Source organism: Zalophus californianus, chromosome 6 (assembly GCF_009762305.2).
Source record: "Zalophus californianus isolate mZalCal1 chromosome 6, mZalCal1.pri.v2, whole genome shotgun sequence".
Classification (NCBI taxonomy): Eukaryota; Metazoa; Chordata; class Mammalia; order Carnivora; family Otariidae; genus Zalophus; species Zalophus californianus.
The window spans coordinates 59,726,560-59,741,887 of NC_045600.1; the positions used below are offsets into that span (position 1 = coordinate 59,726,560).

Genomic DNA, 15,328 nt, shown 5'->3' on the forward strand with positions numbered 1-15,328 from the left:
TCCAAACTTTCAAGTAAACTCCTCAAATGGTGCTTAAAGAATTTATTCCTACAACTGTTTGCCAATGCAAAATGCCGTATTTCTAGGAAAATGCATTTGCTCTTACAGAGAGACACAAATCAGGGCAATGTTTTAAAACTATTTACAGAGTGGAAAAAAAATCATGTGGGTTTTAATATGATCTAGAGCATTTTTTTAAAAAGTTAAATATGTGGCTGAATTACCGAACTCTCTATTTTCTAAAATTAGAAGCTGTTACAGTTGAGTGAAAGTTTCCATTTATTTGCCTTGTGTAAAACCCAAGAACACCATACCTGGGTTGGTGCTCCATAGCAAACAGTGCCTTACAACAATGGTGGTGGAACAAACCAAAGTTAGAAAATGCTTAAAGCATCAGGCTAATCATTGAATGGACATGTTGCTTAATTTACCTAAAGAGGCAGCAGAATCTTCAGCTGGCTGCTGAAAGCAAAGGAAAGTAGCTGTATCATGCAAATAATATTACATTTCTAAAGGAGATAGAGGAGCTGAGAATTTGGCCCCTGTCTTAGCTCAGGCAACTGTAACAAAATACTATAGACTGGGTGGCTTAAGCAGCAGACATTTATTATTGTTCTGGAGGCTGGGAAGTCAAGGATCAAAGTAGTGGTCATTTTGGTTCTTGGTGAGGACCAACTACCTGGCTTGTAAACAGCCACCTTCTTGTTGTATCTTCACATGAGGGAAAGAGGCAGCTCTGCTGTCTCTCCCTCTACTTATAAGAGCATTGATCCCATCACTGGGGCTCCACCTCAATCTAACCTCATGACATCATCTAAACCTAACTACCTCCCCAAAGGCCCCACCTCCAAATACCATCACACTGGGGTTAGGGTTCCAATATATGAATCTGGGGGGATGCAAATGTTCAGTCCATAACAGCCTCAAATCACCAAACCCACACGGAGAAAGAAAACCACAAATTATATTCAAATGTAAAATTACATGCATTCCCTGGACCATCTTTTTATAGGGTTCAAAACAGAACGCAAAACTCTCTGGCATTTCCTTCTTAGATTCCATGCTAACCTTTAAAAAGCCAGAATATTGTTGCTAGCCTCTCTAAGGAATAAACTGTCTCTCTTAAGGGTAATTTCCTAAATTAGCAAAGTGTTCGAGTGAGCATACAGGAGAAATAAGAATGATTTAAATAAGACATGATATTGAAATTACAGTTATTCATTCATTCACTTAATCATTCATTCATTCACTTATTAAGTATCTAGTGTGTGTGAGTTCCAAGCAAGCTCTGTCCTCAGGAGCTCACAGTCTGATGAGTTAATATAAATTTCAAAAACTATATTATTTCATGGTACTGGATTTGAATAGAATATTTCTTGAAATGGATGTGCCAAGTTACTGGGGCTTTATATCTTCTTTGTTACATAGATATTTTCATGAAAATGGCATTCATTGATTGGAATTAGTCACATGCTCTTGTCTAACTTCAGCAGGGAGGGAAAATATAATTCTTCCAGATGCCCTGAAGAAGGGAATTGGATATGGGATGACTTTTGACCTGGTTAACAATAAAAAGCATGTTGAATAAAGACTCACAATCATAGAGTAAACGAAAGTCCAAAATAATATGCAACTGACTTTGCAACAGAAGTAGAATGTGCAAAGGTTAGGAGCATTTATCACTGGGTACTTACACACAGGTGATAGGTAGTGGACAGGACAGACTAGATGCTGAAATCTTTTCACTATTACATTGGACAGGAGATGACTATATTTCTAAATGAGATAAACTAAACTGTAAGAGATAATGCATGAAACCATGTAACATTAGTTGTTTCAGCAGGTCACTTTCCTTAATGACATCAAGGGCACTGGATTCTAAATTGTTGCCAGCATTGTCAAAGTGGGGGACAGTGTATACCAGACCAAACCTCACTTCCTTCGCAGTTTCTTTGTGGGCTGCTTTTGCCTTCCCTTGGATGTTATTACTTGAAGGGTAGTACAGTGACTGAATCTGAGTATGGAAATAGTTCATTTTCAACAATATCTCATGTGCTGAATTATATAGCAAAATAAGTGTTTACTTCTTAGAGTTTAGTTTTTTCTTTTTGGGTTCTATTTGTGGCCTAATTCTTTTCTTTGTTGAATGAAAGATAACAGATCCTAAAAATGCATTTCCAAAGTCATCCTTTACAGGGATCTCTTTCTTTCTTTTTTAACTTTGTAAATCTTTCTTTCTTTTTTAACTTTGTAATGATCAATTCTCTTACCCCAGGCTGAGGGCAAAGGGAGGTTGTGGTATGACCTGAGCCCAAGGGTCAAGGTTACCTGGTGGAAGCTAGAACTGTAGTAGATCTGTGTAGTGGTAGCTGGAGCCCCAACCATTGCCATGTTCACTGCCCAAGGCAGACAGGGAGGGAGAAAAATCCTTTACTTTCTCCTTTCTCCCCAGTCTTCAGTCTCCCACCAGTGCTTCCATTTGCTGAACCATGGAAGTCAAGAAGCCCAGCCTAGCAGAGGGCAGTCTTGCTGTATAATAAAGCAGAGCAGAATGAGGGAGGAACAAGAAGTGGGTCTGAAGACAAACAGAACCAGGACTGAAAAGCTGTCATTTTAGTGAGGTTTGGAGAAAGATCTGACATAAGCAAGCATTTTCTTTTCTTCCTTTTTTTTTATTGAGATATAATTGACATATCATTATGTTATGTTAGGTGTACAACATAATTTGATATTTGTATATATTGCAAAATGATCACCACAGTAAGTCTAGTTAATATCTGACACCATACATAGTTACAAATTTTTTTCTTGTGATAAGAACTTTTAAGATCTACTCTCTTAGCAACTTTCAAATATGCAATACAGTATGATTAACTATATCACCATGCTGTGCATGACATCCCAGGGCTTATTTATTTTATAACTGGAAGTTTGTACCTTTTGACCCCCTTCACGTATTTCACCCACCCCCCACCTCCAGGCTCTGGCAACCACCAGTCTGTTCTTTTTATCTATAAATTTCATTTCTTTCTTTCTTTTTCTTTTTTTTTCTTTTTCAGATTTCACATGTAAGTGAGATCATATGGTAGTTGTTTTTCTATCTGACTGATTTCACTTAGCATAATGCCCTCAAGGTCCATCCATGTTGTCGCAAATGGCAGGATTTCCTTCTTTTTTATGACTAAATAATATCCATTGTATATAGTGTATATTGTATATATATATATGTATGTACAAAATATATACATATATATGTATGTACATACACATATATATGCCACATTTTCTTTACCCATTCATCCATTGATGGACAGTTAGATTTCAAGCATGCATTTTCAACTTAGCAGTTTTAATATGCACTCACTTTGCATTTTAAAAGATGATTAGAAGTTATAATCAATAAATATTTTATGAAAGGATTTCAGGCACTGTGGCACTTGCCTTTATATAAGAAATGGTATAGTCTGCTTCGTATAAGTGTATCTCCAGGGGTAGACCTAATGTAAGCATAGACTAGCCACATGACAACTGCCTTGTTCCAAATGTGCCCACCTTATTTTATTATTATTATTACTATGATTATGTTATGTTAATCACCATACATTACATCATTAGTTTTTGATGTAGTGTTCCATGATTCATTGTTTGCGTATAACACCCAATGCTCCATGCAGTACGTGCCCTCTTTAATACCCATCACCAGGCTAACCCATCCCCCCAACCCCCTCCCCTCTAGAACCCTCAGTTTGTTTTTCAGAGTCCATCATCTCTCATGGTTCATCTCCCCCTCCAATCTCCCCCCTTCATTTTTCCCTTCCTACTATCTTCTTTTTTTTAACATATAATGTATTATTTGTTTCAGAGGTACAGGTCTGTGATTTTTGCAGCGGAGATTTGGCTAAGATGCTATATACATGGCAGTTATATAGAATCAAGTTGTCCTTTGAGATTCTTCCTAGAAACATGCATATACACTCTTTTATAGTTCTTTTATAGTTTGTATACAAGAAACTGTATACAATTGTGGGTGGACCCTCTGGTTAAGAACACATAACTACAAATGACAAAAGACTCTATGCACTTGTATAACCGGGAATACCAAAGGTAGTTTCTGGCTTTGTACTCCAGGGATTCAAATAAAATAATCAGTAATATCTCATATCTCTCTCATATCCTCTCTCTCTCTCTCTTTCTCCCTCTCTCCCTTCAGCTTTCCTTTTCCTAAATAGGCTTCATTTGAGGGTGGGGTGCTTCTCTTACTTGGCACCAGATGGCCCCAGCAGCTTCGAGCTTACATGGGCCTTGGCATTTGTGTGTACTCTCTGAGACAGGATAACCTGGTAGTTAAGAACTCCAGCTGTAGAATTACACAGCCTGGGTTCAAATCCTGCTTCTTCACTTATTATCTGCGTAACATCAGATAAGTTACTAGACTTCCCTGTGCCTAAGTTTCCCAAGCTTTAAATGGGAACAACCATGGCGTCTACATCACTGTGAGAAATAAATGAGTATATACACGTAGATGGTGTTTATATATACCTAGGCTTATAAGGTGTTTTATACTATGTCAGCAAAGGAAAGGGGACTGCAGAGACAAATGGAGTTTGTAAGGTAGTCAAGGGAACACAAGGGGGAATAAAAAGTGTGGGAGAGGGGAAATGTTTAATACGGAATCAGGTAGTTTCAAGTTTCCAAGCCGGAAGACCTGTGTTATATGAGCACTACATTTAAATCTTTTCTCGGGAGGGTGCTTGCAAGTAGATAGTCCTTCTGGGTCTGAGGGCAGGAGAGCATCAGTTTCATCTATGTGTTCTTGTTGACATCATTCCACATATCCTTGTAGGGCTATGTGCTGACATTATTTAGGGCTGAGTGCAACAACTAGCATAGTGCCTGGCCTCCAGGCGCTGCCCAGCGAATGCCGATGAATAAATGAACACTTGGTAGCCATCAGAAATAATAGCCCTATGAGTTCTATGGCCGAAGTTGAATGTCTAGAAAGTGAATAATATGCAGCTGTGTTGTCTTCATTTAAAAAGGTAAGATTTCATAAAAGAGGTGGGAAGTGAGAATCTGTTGAGATAAAAGAGGAGAAATTACTTGATAGGATGGTGGGCAAAAACATGTCAAGCCTGCGGTGGAGTTCCAGGGGTGCCAAAATGCGAGCAGGCCAGATTGAACCAGCACAGGACACTGAAGGTGCCCAGAGAGCAAGTGTGACAAGCTTTGAGATGGAAAGCAAAATGCTGAACTTCATCTAGGACAGCGCTGGCTAATCAAAATAAAAAGCATGACACATAGGTAATTTTAAGTTTTCTAATAGCCACATTTTAAAAAGTAAAAAGAAAGAGGTAAAATTCATTTTAACAATATATCCAGTTCAACCTCCTATGTCCAAAACACTGTCATCACAGCATGTTAATCAACATAAAAATTATTAATGAGAGGCTTTACATTCTTTTTTGAAATACTCAATCCTTGAAATCTGGTGCATGTTTTACACTTAGAGCACATCTCAATACGGACGAGTCGGTCACATCTCAAATGCTCCATAGGCACATATGGCCAAAGGTTCCCAGATTAGACAGCACAGGCCTGGAATGCAACGGGAAAGGAATTCTTTAAGGGGAAAGAGTGGTGGCCCTGTGGTTCCTTAGTAAGAATACTCTTGCTTAGAATGGGTTGACAATTGCAAATGAGCAGGGTCCTAGGTGGAAGGGAATTTTACTCCATAAGCATTTGAAGGTTTGTACCCATGTGGGCAAAGTGGCAATCAGAAGCCCCAAAGATTTATCCCCGTCACAGTCCGAGGGGGTTTTAGCTTACATCCCTTTCACACTTTTATTTCCGGGAAGGGAAATGGTTTGTTGTGCTTCAGGAAGAGAGAATTACTGAGGTGTTCATTCTGTTTTGCCCCCAGTCATTTTTAATCATTTTTGTTTTTTTCATTTTTTAATAAGGCATAAATCAGGTGCAAACTAAATAAATTACTGATCCTGTAAGGACTGATCTTTCAAAAGCACATCCTGTCAAAGAGCTGCAAGGCACATTTTCTGGTGGGTGCCAGGGAAGGCGAGAAGGGGAGAGGCATTTTCACATCTCCTTACCAAGACACAGTTGCAGTTGCAGGCTGCTGGTGAGTGGACAGGCCAGTACATACCTTGGCTTCCATCCTCCCTCCCATCAGGACTTAACTTGCACTGAAAAGTCTTATCATACTTCTCTCAAAACATATTAATCACTGTGTGAATTCTAGACTCACATGGGTTGAAAACTTGGCCATCCACACGTTGTTCTATGTGCTTATGGGGCTTTTACTCAAGTTGTTAAGATTTATTTACACTCTCTGTTGGTGGCTCCCATATCCCAGACCTGCTGAATCCAAAACTCTAGGGGTGGGCCTACCGACATTTCTGTTTAACACCCTCCTGGGTGAATCTTAAGCGAGGATCCCAGACTGCTCACTGGGTCAGCCTTTGGGAAACATTGCTAAATGTTCTGTAAAAAGTCTTCATGTAAAGAATTCCTTCTCTCTCTCCCTCTCTCTCTCTCTCTCTCTCTCTCTCTCTCTCTCTCTGTGTATGTGTGTGTGTTAAACATTTCATTTACCTGTGGTTCTCCTTGGTTTCATTTATGTAAACTGCTTTGTTAGTAATGAATGGAATTGGAAGGACAGAGGTTCCCTTGCAGAGCTCATTCTGTGGTTTGTGAGAGTCCTATGGGAGAGTATTATCTACAGCCAGAAAAAAACACATATTGTCCTACTGAGTGAGGTTACAGAGACAAACAATCAATGCCAGAAGATGGGAGAGGAGTGAGCATCGGTTGTTACAGAGGGAAGGTAAATGGCTGTGATGGGTAAAAGTGATTTAGAGGCATTAGCCCACCACAAACTTTATTAAAAAGAGAAATCTGAGGACGGCTGTGGAGAGAGGCTGCTTTGTGGGGAGCCCAGTAGAGAGCGAGGAGCTAAGAGCTGGGGAGCATCCACAGCCTCCCTTTACAGGGGTTAGAGGGGACCAGCCATGAACTTGAAAATGAACACTTAACTTAGAGGTTGGAGAAGGAATATTGAGCAACCATTGGGGCCAACAGAACAGCAGGGTGGAAACAAGGAACGAAGAATGTTTTTTCCCCAGTAGATCCTTTTAAAAAAAGAAGAGAAGAATCCTTTCAAAATGGGAAGAGAGCAGCAGGAAAAGTTAAGATGGAGTATAGAGTGGAAGCAGGAGAGTCTATAGGATTAAAAAAAATTAACAGAGCAGCCAAGAGGGTTATTTCCATATGTTAACGATTTGTCCGTGGTATAAAACATTAAGATCACATTCAGGGTTAGACCGTGGTTATGCCTGATTTCTCATCATCCGTAGAAATTCAGGGCTAGACCACTGTCATGGTTTATTTCTAACCATGGAGAGAATGTGTCTGAAGTAAAGTAAGCAAGGAGTAGAACCACATTTTTATAAACTATATTTTTATTGGGACTTTGTCATTGTAGCTAAATCAATCAATGGCAACATATAATAGTATGCAATGGTCACAATATCCCTGAATACATGTGAGTATATATAACTCCAACTTTGCTTCTGAGGTTGCGTGACCATACTAGGGTTTCTTTGGGATTTGTTTCATGTAACTGAAATGTCTTTTTTTTTTTTGTAGTTACTGAAAGCAAGGAAGTACTAGGTGGTGAGCACACTGCAACTCTGCATTGATTGTCATTCTTTTCCGTGCAGATTTTATTTATTAACATAATCAAATCAAAAACGGTGCACAAGATGGACAATATATTTGGAAAGGATAGAGGTGAAAATTAACTATGCCCTGCTTATTACGTCATAGAACTGCTGTGAATAAATATGTGCTTTAAAATGCCATTTGCAGGGTGCCTGGTTAGTATAGTTGGTTAAGCATCCAACTCTTGGTTTCAGCTCAGGTCCTGATCTCGGGGTCATGGGATCGAGTCCTGCATCAGGCTCCAGGCTCAGCACAGAGTCTGCTTGAGATTCTCTTTCTCATTCCTCTGCCCCTCCCACTTATGCTCTCTCTTTCAAATTAATAAATAAATCTTTAAAAATAAAATAAAATGCCATTTGCTCCCACCTAAGTGCTGTATTACAAATCAAATTCATCATTGCCAGTGAGTACATGACAAACTTTAAAAGGTCCCACATTTATATAATGATTTAACTAAAAAGACGAATATAACTTAAGCGTGACCTTAAAACTAGAGAAAATAATCCTATTTTGTGCACTGTTAAGAATGCTGCATGTCTACATTCTAGATTGGTGTTAACTTTCTGGAGAAAGGCAGAGAGTTTAGGGATAATAGGCCATGACCCCATAAAGAGATTTCATCAACATTACTGCTGGGATTTTTTTTTTTTTTTTTTTTTTGAGAGAGAGAGAGCAAGCAGGGGAGAAGGGTTCCGATGGGGGCCTCCATCTCAGGACCCTGAGATCATGACCTGAGGCAAAATCAAGAGACGCTTGAATGATTAAGCCACCCAGGTGCCCCTACTAGTGGGATTTTTACTTTAACAATGCTCTGCCTCTCTTTGGGATAACAAGTGTTGTATCAGAACACCCACAAGGGTTCACAGTAGAAAGTCTTTCCCTCCCTCACATTTAGTGGTCATTCCCATTGGACATAAAGCTAGGCCCTAGGCTGGGTTGGTTACCATAGTTTCCTTACTTATAGTACTAGGTGCATGTCAGTCTTTGCTGTTACTAAGTAGTTTTAATAATTTCTTTATTTGGTTTCATTTATGTAAACTGCTTCGTTAGTAATGAATGGAAGTGGAGGGACAGAGGTTCCTTTGCAGAGCTCAGGCCAATGAGGAGGAGATAGAATGAGAGCACAACTAGAGACCTGTTGCTCTGAAACATTGGGAGCAAAATTGGTCCCAGAGATCTTATGCAGAATAATCTTGCTCCTGTAGGCTAAATTATTTTTCAGATTTATTAATAAAAAGAAAATCCATTCTTTAAAAAAAAAAAATCCAGTCAGTTCCCTCCACATAAAATAACAAAGCTCAATTATGTTAAATCCACTGAAACTCTTATAATCTTGAACTCTTGTTTCTAATTTCTCTTTTTTTCTTTCCTTCTTTTTTCTTGCCTTTTCTTTTTTCTTTTTGTAAATGGAATTCTTTTTTTTTTTAAATTACTCCCTAGAGGAGCATGCTATTTTTACGACTCACATTGTGGAACCTTTGTAAAGTGTTTAATCTTCCCTTCATTTGTGTTTTTGTCTAAATGTTTAAAATAAAGATTTGGTGCTTATTTAAAGTACAGTAGCTATTATTCCCCAACTAATTAAATGGGCTTAGAAGATTCTCCCTTAGGTAATAATATAACATGTGTTCTGTTTTGATACCTCTCTCTTCCTTCTGCTTGACAGCAAAAGCTTCTCCTATAATGATCCCAGCCTGGAGGGTGAGAAGGAAAAGCACCTATGCATTCTTCATGCCTGTCAATGGGCTTCTCCACACATTTTTCTTTTTCCTTTCCTTTCCTTTCCTTCCCTTCCCTTCCCTTTCTCCTTTCCTTTCCTTTCCTTTCTTCCTTAAGCTGAAAGGTAAATAACTCTTAAATGGCTTTCTTATCTTTGTCATGGGAAAGTGAATTACTTCTAAAATGAGCATCAGCATGAAAACTATTTCCTCTGTTTCTCCCCCCAACCCCAGCCCCCATCCAGAGTTTTATCCAATTGTTTTTAAATTTTCAACAGTTTCATTAATCTACTTATTTAGCCAATGCCCAACACACTTTCCCCTATAATGATGTATTTTGCCTTAGCCATCTTAAATTCCAGTTTTTGGTTGTTAGAATTTAATAAGACTATAAAATAATAATAAAATAAACGGATTTGGGATTACTTTGATTTAAAAACAAATGGGATATTTTTCTAAGTGTTTTTTTTAAACAATCAAAGTTTTCTCAGATAAACTTCTATTTTAAGTAAAAGTTTTTGGGGGTAGAGAACTTGGAACTAATAGCATGTCTATTTTCAGTGGCTATTCAAAGCCTTTTTGAGATAAGCCCTAGCTCTAAATTCAAGAAGTAAAGCAAAAGTTCAAACTGTTTGCTTGTATTTGGCTATCGTACTTATTTTAAATGATTTTTAGTCAAGCTCTAAGGAATCTGCCACCAGTGAAAATGAAATTGTTTTATCAAGGGTGTTTCTTCTCATCTGCATCTATAAAAAAGAGCAGGTGCTTATCTCAAAAGGACTGGAATATTCCTTAAGTGTCTTGTAACGTAGAGGAAGCTCTTCCTGTAGCGTGAGAAAACTTGAAAGTGTTAAGAAAGAAGCTGCTTGAGAAGAGAAAGCTCTAACTGTGAGCTGAACCCTAGAACCTCAAGCCAGGCCCATGGGAAAGCTGCTTTGGAGTTGAGCATGTAGTGGGAATCAAGCCTAATGAAATCTAAATTGTTGGGATTGTAGCACAGCTGAAAACTATGGTTATGGATACTCTAGAAGATTGTTTTTCCTTTTTGTGAAGCAAGAATAAAAATCATAAATTTCTTTAGACAAACATGAATTCAAGGCTGATAATGTAGTATCTTAACTGTGAACCTTGACCAAAAATTGATAAAATTGTTTAATATTCCTGGAAAATCAATTAATTCTCAAAATATTCTTGTCGAGATGACTAAAATAGCCCATACTGCTTTTGCTTTGCAGTCAGGGCACAGCTGAGATTTAGTTTTGACATAATGAAGAAGTTTGCAAGATGATAAATAGAGCTGTATATTCTCTGGATGCAATTCTGCATACTCTGTGCCAAGTTCCTACGGAATAAAATTTTCCCATTTGGGGGCTATTTAATAATATTTTCTCCGGTAAAACTTTTGTAAGTACCTAAAAGTTTACATACTTTCCTTTTATAGCAAAAACAATTGAAAAGTAAATCAAATATCCTCAGCTTTGAGTAATCAAAGTCTATCTGTGATATTCATTTCTCTTTTTTATGAAAAAACACAACACATCCTGGTAAAAGTCTATTTTCAGATCTAATTCAATACTGCTAAATCCTCAAAGAAAAAATAGGCTTTAGAATGTAAGTCATCTATTTGTGTCCTTTTAAATTCTGAAAAGTAACAAGTACATTCAAGAAAAAAAAAAGATTGATTTTTTTGTTTTTTAGATGCTCTAAAGTGGGAGCTGGTTAGAACTCTGACCCATTTTCATTCTGAAAGGACAGGCTAGCAGAGATGGTCCCTTTGGCACAGGCTTTCCAGGCTTTGCGGACAGTGTCAAGGGAGAATGTCATTAACACATATCAACTCAGAAAGACAACAGATCATGCAGGAAGATGAAGACAGGAGACCAGCGTTCCAATTACCCTGTTGGCCTCAGATGTGTGAATCAATGGAACTGCTCTGGGACTTGATTCTTTACCTGGAAATTAAGGGTATACCCTTAAGTGATCCCAGAGGCTTCTTCCAGTATGATGTTCTATGTTTCCAAAGCCATGTTTTCATTGCTTAAAAATGAGATCTTAGTACCTACCCAGCAGCGGGATTTTTCTATTCCCTGAACACGCCAAGCTCTCTCCTGTCTCAGGACCTGTGTGCCTGGTACCCCTTCTTCCTGGAATGACTAGCTCCTTCTCAACCTAGGCTCAATTGTCATCTCTGAGAATCTTCCCTGGCCACCTTCTCTAACATAGCCTTCTGTGTTTCTCTCTTTCTCATTACCCTATTTATCTTTGCTCTTGTCTTCTGATTTCATCAAGTTGATTTTTTGTGTGTGTCCTCATTAACTGTGTGTCCACCTCCCCTGGAAAGTAGGCTTCTATAGGCAAAGCACCTTCTTCCTCTGTTCACTGATGCAGGTATGCGGTATCTAGAAGAGTGTTGGCGCAAAGTAGGTGCTCAGTAAATACTTATTGAATGACTGTAATTGAAAAATTGACACTACATATATATTTTTTAAATTGTATCTTTGGAAAAATAAAACAAAAATACTAAGACTGACTTTTGCTCTAATCATGAGCCAGCCTTCATACAAGGGCAATTCACATACTTTATGGAATTCACATATTTCTTTGGCTACAAAATCTGGGCATTTCATGTAGCCTAAGCTGTTCTTTCTTTAGTGCCTAACCTGTGGTTTATAGTTTTATACCACAGAGAATTAGAAATGATATTCAGATATTTGCTCAGTACCAGTGAATTTTCCAGAACCTCTGTACCAGCTGCTCCTTTACTAATCCTTACATGGAGAAGTTGTCATCTGAATTCAGAATAGTTGAGCCTCCCTCAATCCTGTATATTCTCCTCTGCCAAGGTTTAAGCATCTTTCTTCCAGTCCAGTGCATGGATGATCCCCCATCCACTAAGCTAGGAAGAGAAGACCTCACCCCCACCCCAGGAGGTGTGTATAGATTGGTGGGCATGATGCTGCTGACAGGTGGGCTCCATGAAGTCAGCCTGGACATTTCTTAAGGAAATGTTTTTAGTGTATACAGTCTTATTTTTTCTTATACAATTTAATGAGGCTAATCTGTGTGTGTGTGTGTGTGTGTGTGTGTGTGTGTGTGTGTGTGTGTGTGTGTTAATGAATAATGCCAGATGGAGTAAGTAGAGCTTGTTGTATTCCCCAAGGTAGCTCTTTTTGTTAGTTCAATAATTGGCCTCTTAATGAATTAAAAGGTATAGAAATCTCTTTTTATCAAGATTTATTAGGTATCTTAAATTTTTTCTCTTTCAAAGACAACCAGGATTAATAGAATAGTAATGTCAAATAGGGCCCTAGCTTCATTGCAAAACAAAAACAATGCATGACTTCCAAAAGTAATATTTTCTAGCCTCTTCTGGAATCTGAGGGGGAGAGGGAAAGGAAGAGTGGGAAACAGACATTTATTAAGAAAATGTTAAGCATTGCTTCTGAAGCAAGGATTTGGGGATAATTTTGTTTGTTTGGTCCTAAAGAATTCCAGATCAGCATTTCTATTTCCTTGTCATACACTGAAAACTTAAGTAGATTATTTATTTGGTTTCCTTTTCCTACTAAAACAGGGAAACTATTAGGTTTAGATAGAAAAAAGAAAAAGAAATGACCCTGAAATTTATCCTCAGGTTAAAGAATTGGTATAAAGAACTATTGCTGTACATAGTGATTTCCCAGAGTGTGAGAAAACTGTCCCTGTCCAGATGCTTGCCAAGTTCTGAGAGAACATTTAAGAGTGTTTTTTGGGTAGCACGGGGAGATAGTCAGGGTCTTGTATGCGGGTGTTCCAGGTTTCAAACTGTAACAAGGGAATGGAAGAAAAGAGAGAAGCATTCCCAAATCAAACATAACTCTCAGGAAATGAGCCAGAACACCTGTGAGAGGTCGAGGGTCAGAAAATACAAACTCAGGGTTCAATATTTTGATCACATTACACAAAAGAAAATGGTCACAGATAGCAGACAGAAGAAAATCTGGAATTTTATGGAAAAGTTAGGGACTAAGGATTCTTTCACTCTAAAACTCCTTTCTCCCATGACTACATGATGTTTCAGAAAATATTTTCTGAATTGACACTGGAACTTTCTGGTGGTCTCTTGTTGCTTAAGCATCAGATCAAGAAGTTATTTATCTCTTTTCTCTTAACTCCCAGAGGTTCACTTCTGGGAACCTTCTGAGCTGGATTCTTTGGCCAGTTCTTACAAGGCTCAGGGGGGGTGGGTGTCCAGCAGGCAGAGATGGAGAGACATCACAGCCCTGAATCACGGGCAATTCACTTCTGTGGGGAGAAAAGTGGTTTGCAAATGTTACTTCATGGGACCTCCTAGGGAAAAAGAGGGTGTTTTTTCCATCTCATTTCCCAGTTCCAAATTCTCTGAAATGTGCTTGATTTTTGCCAGGTGTCAGATTATAACCCTCCTTGTCAACCACAAATGACTAATGATTAGCCTAATGACTATGCAAAGTTTGAAACTCACATTTACATCTTAACTTACTGGCTACATTGTGTTTTCATGAATTGTGAAAAAAAAATTTCCTGAAAAAGCCAATAAAAACAAAGTTTTAGAGTCTTAATTGCCATGTTCATTTGCAGTTGTTGACCCCGTAGGTGCTTGAGGAGAAACAGAATGGGAGCTAGGGCCGGCCCATCTTCAGGCCTGCGCTGATCAGCCCAGCAAATGACGCCAGTACCCCTCTCCTGGGGAGAGTTAAGTGATGTCAGCACCCCTGGGCAGAGCAATATTTGACCCTTAAACTGCTTCATATACCAGCAGCTGTTTTCCTCTTTCCTCCAGTCCCTGAAGGAAGCAGGAGGGCTGAAATATCTGATACTCTGTTTTCTCCCCCTAGATAAAGTATATTTAAAACTCTAATGGAACGATAACCACTTTGCTCACTGGCCATTTGCTGTTGAGCAGGTATGCTTGAAAAGCTGTGCATAATTTTCTTTTCTTTATACTATGTGTAAGAGGAGCAAGGTCTCAGGGAGTTTTCTCCATATTTACGCCAGGCCCCCAGTGTGTGCCTTGAGAGCTCATAAAAACAAATCTGCCTCTCAGCCAGGCAGTTGGTAATGGGATCTGGAGCCTCTCTCCACAAGGTCACCTGTTTAAATAGAGACTCCCGTGGTGCTGCCTGAAAGGTGTTTCCATCTGAGGGCCTCTAGCTCACTTGTGTCTTTTAGGAAGTGAGCTTCCAGTGTGGGTTCCGTGTTGGCTGTCCAGAAGAGTCTTCCTATTGCTGATCTCCACTGCAGATCATGTTAAGAAACCTGGAGACCCAATCTCAGGCAGATCCAAACCTCAGGCATAAGAAAAAGTGTTCTTTAGACTTTAAATACAAAGAATTTCCTTGAAAATTCGAAGAGAACAGTATTCCATTCGGCTATTGGAGTGCATTGTGGGGTTATCAAACAGTGGTACATTTGAAAAGGTCCCGTGGAAATGTGAAGGCTGTAAATTCATTGTGTAAAAAGATGACAAGAGTTGTTCATGAGAATTAAATGTCCTTTTGCACCAGCAGCAAACTTCCTTGGACAGCACAGTGGGCAAACCTCCTCCAAATTACATGAGAAAAAAATATATGCCAAATATTTGTGACTCTCATTTGTTCTATCCATCTGAGTCCACATTTTCCAGTGCCCAGGTTCCAGTCTCCACAGATCTGTCTCCTTCCTGTCCCTCTACCCCACAATGAAACACAATTCCTGCCTCCTTCAGATTCTAGCTCAATTCACTTGGTGAACAGCCCTGTGTGCCCACCTCTGCTGTATCAGCAATGTGCCAGGGCGTGGGGGTCCCAGGGCTTCCACAAGTCGGTCACCCCCCATGCCTTTTAGAGCCCTACCTAGCTGTGCATCTCTCCAAA

The 15,328-nt window shown here is 39.1% G+C and overlaps 1 protein-coding gene across 2 annotated transcripts in view; it reads left to right on the top strand.

The window, feature by feature from the left end:
• Positions 1-15,328, top strand: part of SLC25A21 (solute carrier family 25 member 21) — a 479,968-nt gene that overhangs the window by 302,697 nt on the left and 161,943 nt on the right. The gene's annotated exons all lie outside the window — the stretch shown is intronic.